General features: G+C 36.3%; 1 pseudogene; it reads right to left on the bottom strand.

Annotated features, from left to right (window-relative positions):
• Nucleotides 1-2,247: 2,247 nt before the first annotated feature.
• On the bottom strand, nt 2,248-9,541 carry LOC131047802 (clathrin heavy chain 2-like; annotated as a pseudogene).
• Nucleotides 9,542-13,162: the final 3,621 nt, after the last annotated feature.

The raw sequence follows: 13,162 nt of genomic DNA, 5'->3' as shown, positions 1-13,162 counted from the left end.
ACTCAAATCAATTCTTTTCATAATTTTCCTGTCCATCGAGAATCTTAGGAGTACTTCTATACCGATCATGACAAATGATTTGCCTGACATCTTCGGGGAGCACATGTTCTCCCATCCACATGATCATTACTTCCTTATTAACTGTCGTGGTGGCGGCCCAGTCAACAAAACCATTGGCCTTCCGATAAATGTGGGAAATGTAGCTTTTTTTGAAGGTGAAGATGAGGTCTCTAGTAGAGGTAATAATGTTGTTGATTGACCAAGAAGGTTTTGAGACCCCCTTAAGACAATTTATGATATTGTTTGAGTCCCCTTCGATCCAAAGGCTGGGACAATTCCATTTTTTGGCTAGAAGGATACCTTGGAGAGAAGCCATTGCTTCGCCTTTATGGTTAGTTTGAACCCCAATAGGGACATCAACAATTTCCTTGCACATTCCTTTGTCATCTCTTAGAACAATTCCACACCCTGAGGGACCCGGGTTACCTTTGGCAGCACCGTCAAAATTAACTTTGAGCCAACCTTGGGGAGGAGTTTTCCAAATAGCATCAAACCTTTTATTATGAAAGAGGTTAGAGCTATCATAACACTTCATGTTCCAAGCCCTAAGAATGATAGCTTCCTAAAGGTTGTTCGCAACACAAGGACCCTCATTGATCTCTATATTCTCTTGAATAGCCCATTGGATTTTCTAGAACACAATGTCCTGGTTGAGAGAAACATCCCTGAAGATTCGGTTATTTCTTTCTTTCCAAAGACCCCAAAGGATGTGAGGGAGCGAGAGCTGCCACAAATAACTCAAAAAAGAATTAGACCATTTTATGTTCCAGGAGGAGAACAAATCTGAGATGGATTTGGGGAACACCCAGGTAATGCTAAAACCAATGAGGAACCTTTCCCAAATGGAGGCTGAGAAGGGGAGATAAGGTTATTCGTATTCTTACAGTGAAGTTTATATTTCTATGTTATAAACTTGGATTAATAGGATCTACTTGCGAATTGTAAGTGTTCCTTGTAGTTCTTCCTTGGATGGTCCTTTAAGGTTAAGGTTAAATTCATTCAAGCAGTTAATGATATAAACATTTAGCAGATCTCATAAGAAATAGTAACTAACAAATTTACCAAAGGGGGTAGGTTTAAAAACTGTCTCACAAATCATACATTAAGTCCTAGAGAAATATAAGACTGTAGAGCCCAAATAACAAGAAAGACACTGGTCATTCACAAATCACAACCTTTACCATATTAATTACTTTTACATTAAAGCAATAGGACTAGTTGAGTAGGACACATAAAACCAGTTAGCAATAGTATACATACTTATAAATTTCAAGTACAAAGATTGAATAGCTTCCATAACAACAATCTTGAACTCATCTAAAAGCCACACATACTAGGAACCTATTTCATTTTGAGATTGGAGGAAGTTAGATTAAGATAAACAATCTGCTATAAAAAGCATTAGTCATCGAAAGCCACTAGTGAATAGGTATACCTACCTAGGTCTTGCAGAGCCTGAAGTGAGGAAGATAGTAACCACATAGGTTCACTCTATGAGTTGGCCAAGTCAATTGGAGGGTTTGATCATAGGAGTTGGCATTTCTTTAGAACCTATCCAATTTGTTGATTTGAGATCCAACATGCTGACAAGCAACATCATCAAAAATTTGTAGTCGGACATTCCGACGGTGTTCAAGAATGTCATAATTCTGATGTCGTCGAAGACTCTTCCGACAATAACCATGACTGCGCTTAGCCATCGGTAAAACTCTATATGTCATCAGAATTCCAATGGCATCTAGGTAATGTTGTAATGGTGAACATGACCGCCCATCTGGCGAGAATGTCGTCGGATATACAACATCCTCATCAGATGTTTCATGGGGGTATATCAGAATTCTGATGATGCCCAATGACAACCAGGGCATCCACACCAATGAGGATGTTGCATGTGCGATGGTTCAGGCATCGGTATAAATTGGGTGGGCGTCAAAATTCTGACGACACCCTCACTACTTATCCGACAAGGATGCTATCGAATATACATCATCCTCATCGGATGCTTGGTGGATGGAAATATTTGAACTGATTGACCAATATGATAATACTAAAGATTCATTATTCTATATCAACCAACCAAACTACAATAAATACAATTTGACAATCTAATCTTTCCGCTCGAAGACTAGCCTCAAAAAACCATGTATGATTAAAGAATTGTGTCCCATGTTAAGTCCTTCAATCCTATCAATAGCCACCCATAGGTGGCATACCATAAGCTAACATGGGAGGGATTCCCATTCCACCCATACCTGGCTGAAAGCAACCTCCCATGCCCACTCCCATTCCAGGCATTGGAGGTGCTAGCAAAGAAAGGGGAAGAAGCTAAGCATGCATATTCTATAAACAAAATAGGCACATATTTATTAGAATTTTTAAAAACCTTCAGTAGAGTAGAACAAGTGCTCCTTGAGGCTCAATTAAGAAAAATGCATACTTATTGAGAAACAAGATCTTTGTCTTCTTTCTTCTTGGATTTCTCTTCTTGGACAACCTCTAACTTGTCTTGAACAAGCTCATCAACTTTTGTCGTGTATTCTTGAATGAACTTTGAAAAAGAATTTTTTTGAATATTAGCTATTTAATTTTGTAGAAGATTTCAAATGTTTATTAAAGAGAAACTTAAAATATTCATAGAATCATTATAGTATATCAAGAACCTGAAGCAGGTATGGAAACAAAAAGTCAATCATATTATTCATCCAGGCAAGTTCCAAAACCACATCTGGTCTGATCAAGTCATAGCATATGAACAAGCATGAAGCAAAGCATTCTTTCTTGCCCTGCAATTCCAACTGCAAAAGTAAGCTCCATTTCAATGCCCCAATCCAAAATAAAAATTCAAAATATACTTTAGCCTGTGAGAGATAACAACCAACTATATGTTTTACCAATTCTATACCTGTTCTACAAAATACACCAACAATTCCTCTGGAAGTTCACGATCACCCGATTGAGAACTAGTTTCCATTGCATCCTTGTAAAGATTATCCTTTTTAGACTGTGCAACATGTTAGCACATAATTTTTTAAATTAAATACGCTCTTAAAAATGCTATTTTTCTATAATTTCCTTTTACATATTGAGCACTTTTTCCATAAGAATAGTTACTGCTAGGTTTTATGTGTAGGTGTAATCTTGTAGTGACAATCTCCATCCATTTGTGACTTCTCTCCAGAGATTCAACCATCAGGTGGGCATATTGAGGGTGGCATATAGATAAGATGAAGCACTCTGGGTTTCCTTTTGAGGTGAGGAGGCTTAGCAAACAGGTTCTTGGGATTGATCAAAGTGCACAAGTAATTATCAAAAAGGGTAAATCTCCCATTCAGAATAGAGTTTTTGTTTAGATTGTATTAAATCCATTATCAATTTTTGTATCTTAAAGGATTTGAAATGATTAAAATTTCATATTATCGGTATGTTATACCGATGAGGTCACTTAAAATAACAAAGACCAATTTTGCATCAGGATACCATTTACCAATGAGAGAGCATAGCAAGCCAGAGTTGTACTCTCGGCAGAAGTAATACCGATCAAGGAGCAAAGTTGAGGAGAATTGATGCATCGGCAAAAACTATACCGATATGACCCATCAGCATAGTAAACACTAGCGATAGCAGTGGAGAATTGTCTTGCCGATAGTTGATGAGGCTATCGGTAAGACTTATACCGATAAGAGTGGAGAAAAGAAGAGTCCATCGATATAACCAAAGTGATCTGTATGTGTTACTTTGAGCCACTTCGATGCCTAAAGAAATCATCGGTGAAACATATACCTATGGAACATACTCTATCGGGAAGACTTTTCTTATCGGTATGTTTCATTTTGGATTACCCCAATACCCGATGAAGGAGCGGACTGATTGAGCGGAGCAAAGACACTATCGGGAAGAATCATGGTGATGAAGTCGGTTGCATTGGGAAGAGCTATGCCGATGGTGAATACCATCAGGGAAACAATGACTATCATGATAACGCTAAATGACCTAACCCGACGCCCGATGAGAATATCGGTTTGAGATATACTGATGAGGAGGAAAAGGATTCATTGGCTTAGGGTATCTCAATAAGAGAAAGTAAGATGTCAAAGGAGATAAAGGGTTGTTCAAAAAGCGCCAAAAGGGAAATATTCATCAAGGAGACATATGCCGATGAGCCTTTGTTATATCATAATTCAAAACCAAAATTTTAAAAAATATTCTATTTAATACTTGCAATAGATGCATCTATAGTTCACATGAGGAAAATTTTATGAGAAGTTCATTATTGCAAAAGAATACGGCGGAACTAGAAATTGCCTTGTCTAAATACTATATTGGTGAAAGAAGAATACACAGATAGAACACATTGCGCCATTGAAAAATAGAGAAGAGGATTGTAATTGCAGGAATGGAAGATTCGAGTTCAACAGGAAAGAAGAGGGCGGCCAAGAGCCCCAAGTCTAAGGAAAAGAAAGAAAAAGCTGAAGAGGTGCCTCCAGTTAGGAGGTTAAACCAAGACATGATAGACCAAATGTAGGCACCCAGCCCAAAATCCAGAAGGTCAAAGCAGCACCTGTCAGGGAAAGACCAATTAGAAGACAAGTACAGAGAGGTCGGAGATGTGTGGACCAAGGTAAGGGGACATGAACAATTTATGTTCCACTATTTGAGGAGGAGCAAGGAGATGCCGCTCTACAATCCTTGGTTGACAAATTTAGGTAAGCTAACAGTCCCCAATGTTTTTGTAAACATAAGATTGCTAGAGGTTTTGGTGAGGAATTATTATTCGATGAAGATGTGCATTCAGCTCCCAAATGGGGAAGAATTTATTAGATTTTCTGCAGGTACCATAAACGAGGTTTTCAATTTAGACCCCAATTCTGATAAGCCCTTGTCCTTTGGGGAGTTGGAGGAAGAATACCTAGAATGGACACTACATATACCGGCTGGAAAATTGCCATTCACAAGAGGCAGGAAGGAAAATTAACAAAGAAAGACGGGCCACCATTAAGCATTGATTTGTTTAGACACTACTTGTAGTACACATATATATCATGTGGGCAAGTAGGAGGGGTGGAGGTGCCTGATCTGGCAAGCACGGGGTCATTGGTGTTAGCCTCTAATATACAAATGTATGAACCTAGGCCTTGTGACTATGCAACATATCTGGTGGAGAGGTTGCATGAAGATTTTTTAAACCTTAGGGATTATACTCATCCCAATTTCAAATTTTATTCACTATTGATGTATCTAGTGTTATTTTATGGATATGTAAATGGTTTTTGGCCTAAGGGCCTAAATTTAAATATAAAGAATATGGAAGGTGAGGAGTAGCCTATCTAATTGTGGACATCTCTTTGGGATTCTCAATATATGAGGTCCAACTATATTAAGTTTTAAGAACTTATTGTGATGTCATTGTACCGAATGTGTGGAATTTCATGTGAAGGGTCTATCTCTGACGAGATCAAGAGGTTCCTAGGACCCAGGGATTATGATGAAAGACACATTGTTGATCATAATTGGGGGGACTGGTTTGTGAATAAGGATTTTACATGTTTTAGAGTATATGGATTTGAGGGGAGCCCCTACAGGCTGCCAAAACTAGTGCCAAACAGAATAGCTTATCTAGAGATTGTGAGGCAATTGAGTGTGTCCAATGCTAAATTTTTTGAAGATATGTGTAAGCAATCCTTCCTGCCTGGGACACTAAGTTTTGGTGATTTCACCATAGTGTCAACCAAAGCTTATGAAATAATTGATAAGAAGCTCATAGAAGAATACAATTTGTTTGAGCATTATGCCAGGAAAAACTATGATTCTGAAGAATATAGTCACTCTTGCAAGAAAAGGAAGAACTTGGGAGGTTATCTGCATGTCAGTATTGAGGCTGAATATATCTTCAGGAACATGGAGGATGCAGAGGCCCAAGAGGTAATTGATCAATTGAATAATGAACTGGGAGAAAAGAGACAGAGACTCGGGGAAATTGAAACCAAGGAGGAGGAGGCAGAAAGTGAATCTGATGAGAATGCAGTTGTCTCTAGATGCTAAGTGCCAAATAAGGAATAAGAGACAGACATGCAGGGCCAAATAGAGACAACATTAGATGTTCATGCTAACTCTCAGTTAGAGGAGTTTTCTATTTTTTTTGCTGATGATGTTTTTATTCATTCCAAAGAATTTAAATCATTCTTATACAATTTTAAAGGGAAGAAATTGAGGGACTCTATTCCCAACATAATACCTGATAATGAGGTTGAGTTGTTAAAGAAATTAAAAGAGGAAATTGATGCAAAGATAACCACAATGACCCCTCAAAAGGGGAGTCAACTGCTTACAGAGGCTAGGGTGATTTTGTTTCTTGAATGGGACCTTAGTTCTTCTTTTATCTTTGACAATTTATTGCATTCAGAAAACAAGGAATTCAAATTGGATATACAAGATGTAAATGATGTATTTATTGGTTCAAGATTTGATCAGGATGAGGAAGCTTTGTTGTTATGGAATCTATACCCTCCCAACAAGAGACCAAAGATCATTGATGTTGACAAGGCCTTTGGCCATATGATGAAACTAAAAGTTGGTAAAATTGATCCAATTGTTTCTACTGATATCGGAGTGGATATTTCAAAATTCAATAAAGCACAGATGGTCAGAGGAGTGAGGGAGAGGAACCAGTACAAGGCATTGTATGAAGAAATGCTAAGGAGAAGTGGACAAGAGGTGCCAATGGTTCTTACTCCGGATAGCTCTCAATGGAAGAAAAAATGCGAGTTGCAACAAGAAAATAAAAGGATATTAAAAAAGATGCAAAGTGTGAGGGCAGATATTGTTGTTGTATTACTAACTAAAAGATTTGAGGTTTTACAAGGCTTTCTGAAAGAATTTTGGATAGTATTTCAAAAGAACATGGACAATGCAGTTTCACACAACACAATTTCAAACAAATTGGGAACAAGGTTGCATGATAAAACAATGGCAAAAGCAGAAACATAAGAAATTGAAAAAATAAAGAGGTTGTTGGCTAAACACAATAAATTTGATGAACAATTACAATTTGAATATGATGAATGCAAACACATTGTTCACCATGGTTTCCCAGAGTTAATTGATCAGAAGGGTGAGATAAAGGATAAATATGTATGGATCTCTGAATTTCGTAGTCTTCTCTATGTCACCCTTGATATTGCCCAAATTGATGAAATTGAATTGAAAGAGACTGTGAAACAGATGGAAAACTTTGTCACGTTGGAAGTCATTGTCGGGGATATCATCCATGATGTAGACACATATAAGTCAAAGAAGTACTTGGAGCATATCCAGAAGTGCGGTAAGATGTTGGGAGACCAGACCTGATGTCTAAGTTGGAGCCCAGAGTCATTTTTTTTCTATTTTTTTATAATATGTTCATATTGTAAAGACAGTTTTTAGGAAGTTAGTTTTTGGTTATTTTTTGTTTGTTTTAGTTTTAATGAAAGGGTATGCCCTTTCACTTTCAAACTGAATCCTCATCTATAAATGGAGGATCTTTTAAAACAAGTGGGGGAGATACCTCAAGGTTTAATGATCTTGTCAAGATAATTTTATACAACACTTATGCAGTTTGTTTTTTGGAAATATCAAAATTGATGGATGATACATATTGAAATCAACTAGTTTGATTATCTATTTTCAATATAAATTGCAAGTGTTCTTCATTCTGAATGGTATATGCTTTTCAATTGATTGATTAGTTCCATGTGATAAATTTATTTTATTAGATTGTGTCAATGTACTATCTTATGCTATTGTGATTGAGACTAATTTCCAGTTTGAGCATCAGTTTGAAAGGTTGGTTGGCAAGTTTGAAATTGTCTTATTGGTCTTTCAAAGCAAAGTTAAAATTCCATAAGACTAACTGCATTTTATATTTCAATTACAATCCATATAGATGCTTTTGATGTGATGGACTTGTTTTCACATTAAAACTATCTCCATGGTTATACGTAGGATATTTCAATTTGAAATAGTATGAAATCAATAAGGGATGAAGGTACTAGTCTGTTGTTGATCTAATATAATTAAATCGGGTATTTTCAGAAGCAATCTTCATCAAGGAATCATACTTTTAATTTATACAGGCACAACTTCATAAACATTTATAAGTAAGCATTTCATAATTTTCAGCAAGAAATAAATATAACCAGACATAATTCAAGAATCATTTGCCTCCTCTAAGGGTCACTGGTTTTTTTAAAATTCTCTATAGAAAATCCTTTAATTGGCAGATTTAGGTTTCAGGTATAGGTTCACCCGCCTTGGTTTAGCAAAGCCTGAAGTGCAGGAGAATTTGATCTAGTGATCATTCTCATTCATTGGCTAGAACTAATTTGAAACCACCAAGAGAAGTGGCAAAACTCTTTGGTTTCCAATATGTGGTTTTGGGAACCAACACAACAGACTGCCTTCATCTTCCTACTTTCTTGTAAATGAAATCAGCAATACAGCGAAATTCAAGAAGTTTATGTATCTCAACCTAATTGAAATTGAAGATCATTAGAAAAATATTCAAATGCTAAATTACATCCCACTTTAACTTAAATGAAAGAACCAATAGAGAATTTCCTCTCACCCTCTGAGCAAGCCCTATCTGATCAAAGTTATCGTGCATATCTATAAATTCTCGAAGCCTATCATAATCTTCTTCTTCTACATAAATTTCATTTAAAGCCTCATTAATAACAACTACATTGTTTCTCTATACTGCAACCATGTACGGCTTCACAAGACGAAGATGTCTAGCGTGGATAACATATACAACAGAACAAAAGATACTCATGAAATTTTTCCAAACCAAATAGTTGCTAAAGAGAACATCTAGAAAAACTTAATACCCAAGTGAAAGACATCTCAATAATCCTAAAAACACTAATAGAATAAAAGAGTTGGGAGCCATACCTTACGCATGATGTCAATCACTCGTGTGTGGTCTACCCTAAGGGAAAGGACATTCAAGAGGTCATTAATAAGCTCTGGGTGTTCTTGCAAATAAAAGTGGACAGCTTTGTAGTACAATTCAACATTGACCACTTTAACTACAACATCTTTGAATTGCATATGATCTCATGCCTCTAGAGAATGGTTCATGATAGTAGTGGTAGCATTATCATATTCATCATCTTGAATATATAAATATGTAAGTTCCTTCCAGTGTTGTTTCTCATCACAAACATGGATAACCCTGGGTATATTGAGTCGTGTTGAAAATAATTTGATATGTTCCATAAGCTTGTCCAGTCGATATCTGGCTTCTAGGATGCACAACTCTGTAAAGATGCCCATATGTGCACGCTCCAACCCCAAACCACTTTCCATCAAAGAGATGGGTTCATCAAAGCGACCCATGTTTTGATAGTAATCACCGACCTCTTCCAAGTCATCCACCTAGAACAAAAAATAAATGTTAATAACACAAAAAATATCAATTTCTCACCTTCAGAGTTACACATAACATTGTAGATGAACCTTCCCAGATTATCATGAAAACAAAGAGGTGACTTTTACTAAAAGCATCACTATAAAAAATGTTTAATCTTAATCTCACAATACTTATTTACAGAAAAGAAAAAAAGAACACACATCAAAAACAACTTTTGTTGAAAAAAAAAAAAAAAACTTAAAAATCTTAGCATATGCATAGATAAGCTCACTGTCAACCTTTGGCTCTTTAATCTTTTTCCTTACCATCAACAAATACTTAACTAGTTCATGATACACATTAGCTAGCTCTACAGCCCTTATCACATCAAAAACAACTTATGTTGAAAAAAAAATAAATAAATAAATAAACTTAAAAAAAAAACCACTTACTTGTGGTGTTGTTCTTCGTGTTGGCTCTATTGGATCCTGCAATTAAGATTCAATATACATTATTCAATAAGATTAACTGTGCAGCATAATGAAATATTGAAAATGTGTTATCTTATTGAGCTTCGCTTGGTTTTGAGAATAGTTTAATATTCTCTACTTAACAGAGCCAACCATGTGAAGGTGGAAGCTCATTTTCCCACCCCACCAACATCACTCTAAATTCCCCATTAACATCTAACATTCATTCATTGTTTCATCCATTAATAAAATATAACATTCATTCATTATCACATAACATTCAATAACATATAACATTCATTAACACTCATTAACACGCAACATTCATCAATATTAATTAATACATATCATTTATGAACATTCATTAGCACATAATTACATTCATTAACACATAAAAATCAGTCATTATCAAATAATGTAGATTACAATCATTTATTTTTTCTTTTTTTTTTGAAGCTATGTAAAGACTAAGTGGAGCATCGTTTTCCTCATCATTTTCCCCCTCTTCAGTTGTATCATGCCCAAACTTTTGGGCACAAACGGAATAATTTTTTTTTTTTTTTAAATACTTAACTTAGAACGACTACTTAATTAAAATTATGCAAACTAGTTTGGTCTTAACTATGTTTTGAGTGAACCAAACAATTAAATTAATTAGGCGATAAATAGTCTAAGTTATAAGCGAGCTAATATTTCTCCAAAAGAGTTATCACTAATCTTCCATTAATAAATAATTAAACTCTCTTAGCAATTAATCTCAAACTTAATATATGATCTTTAAATTAATTGACCAATAGTCTCTTATAGTTCTTAAATTACAGTGGGTCTAAAATTAATTTACCCTAACTCTTTGATTAATAAATCTATTAAATAAAATTCCCATTAATTAAAAGGTGTCTAATAAATTTCAGAATAAAGGGGCCAACTTGACATACATGGGTCATTTTAATCCCCTAAGATTTATCCTCCCAAGAGTTTAAAATCTTCTTATTAAAATGCTTTTACCCTTTTTTTTTTAATTTAAAAGTGCAATAATTTATTCACAAATAATTATTTTAATCCCATGTAAATATAGCATTTAATTACATATATACATATATGTTGATAAGAAATATATATATATTTATATTTCTAACAAATGTGAGGGAATGTAAACAAAATATATTCACACACACACACAGATATATATGTGTGTGTGTGTGTGTGTGTGTGTGTGTGTGTGTGTGTGTGTGTGTGTTAGTTATACCCAAGGGTTCATGGAGCTCTCTTTTCTTTTATTTCTTTATTTTCTTATTACCTCACATACCCTTTTCTTTTATTCCTATTGCTAATTTGCCCTAACCCGAAATTAGGGTTAGGGCATGTGTGTGACAACCTAATATCTTTTTTTTTGTGTGTGTGTGCTATGTGTAGCTTCTTCTTTTTTATGTGTGTGTGTGCAGGTGCGGGCGCGGCGGCCCGAGCTTCATCACTTGGCGGAGCCGAAGAGGAAATCGCGGAGGGGAGCTGAGCGAGTGAAGCAAGTGAGGAAGGAAGGCAGAGGAAAGGGAAAACGGCAGCAGGGGTTTCCCCCGGGTGCCACTGTGTTTATCCACAGTGCGGCCGAGCGCCGTCCACTGTGGGTAAACATAATGGCGGCCGAGAGCCACCACCACTGTGGTTGCCCACAGTGGGGGACCCGATGCCGTCCACTGTGGTTTCCCACAGTGGCAGCGCCGAGCCGTCCACTGTGAGCAGCCACAGTGGAGGCACGGCCGCGCCGTCCCCTGTGCTCACAGGGGTTCGGCCTTCACCGAAAACATGGTGATATTAATTTTTTATTTTATTTTTTTTATAATATGTTCATCATATATATATATATATATATATGTAGATATATATCTATTTCATTTTGTCTAAGGGATATATCCGTTTCCAGATTAATATTTTATTTTTTTTGTAAATATATATATATATATATATTTCTTTTTAACATGCAGAAAACTAATAAATGGTTTGCAGCATAAAATAGATGTAATATATATTTTCTAGATTATTTTTTTTTAATAATTAGACTTTAAATTTTGCCCTTATCTTTTTTATTTACAAAACCCAAACTAATTATTTCCTTAGCATATTAGACCTAGTTTAGAGGAAAGAGGATGACTATATTGTTTCTTTGCTTAAAGCATTCTGTAACTAATAATGCATTCTAACAGCAATCTTAAAATATAATCCCTTTTGGTAACAAAATAAAACTAAAACTAAATGCTAATCTTTTTCCTTTGATAAAATAAGCTACTAAAATAAGATTTATTTTCTCCAATAATAAAAGGACAAATAACAAATTTATTTTGCAGCAGCACAATAAACAACAGATTTAATTTATTTTCAGCAGCATAAATAAACATACAATAACAGATTTAATTTCTTTGCATTTAATTTGGAGAACCCCGATGTGTGCTTGTTGTTACCCTTCCAATGGGATTTCTGAAACCCGTAAGTCTGTGGTGCAGGGTTACAGTTCTGGAACCGATCCCTCGAGTCTTGGGGTCTGACCTAAATCTCCACGGCTATCAAAGCCTTCTCCATGGCAACCCGAAGGCTCGTTGGAGCGGCCATCCTCACTGGTCCTACTATGCCAGAATTCAACCCTCTGATAAATCGGTTGAGGAGAAGCTTCTCGTCTTTCAGGTAGTCTACGTATGGTAAGAGTTCAAAGAACTTGTTCTCATACTGGGTCACTGAAAGACCCTTCTGCTGGAGGTCATGAAACTCATCCACCCTACGCTGTCTAAAATGCTCTGATAAGTACCTCTCCCTGAATCTTTCTATGAAAATCTCCCAAGTGAGGGTTTCTATCTCTAAGCCACACTTATATTCTTCCTGTCTCCACCATGTGGAGGCTGTTCCTCGCAATAGGTGAACCGCTGCACGTGCTTTTAGATTGCTCTCATAAGAGCGCAATGCAAAGCACCTATCTAAGCTCAAAAGCCATGCCTCTGCTTCTACCCTGTCGGTAGATCCCCCAAAAGATGGTGGCTGAAGACGCATAACCTCTCTGATTAGATCCCCTGGATCCCGTCATGCCCTCTCATAATACACTGGTGCTACGACTGGATGTGGTGCTGGTAGGTGAATGGACTCGGGCTCATGCCTAGCCTGACTCTCTACGAGATTAGGAGGGGGACTCCTACTCCATTCCCGTTCCACTGTTCTATGGCTTCCTGAGTTCTGGTTCTCAACATTATGATCTACTGCCGGAAGC

Source organism: Cryptomeria japonica, chromosome 4, assembly GCF_030272615.1.
Source record: "Cryptomeria japonica chromosome 4, Sugi_1.0, whole genome shotgun sequence".
Lineage (NCBI taxonomy): Eukaryota > Viridiplantae > Streptophyta > Pinopsida > Cupressales > Cupressaceae > Cryptomeria > Cryptomeria japonica.
Note: the sequence above shows the minus strand (reverse complement) of the source record. Positions and strands in the feature narration are given on the sequence as shown.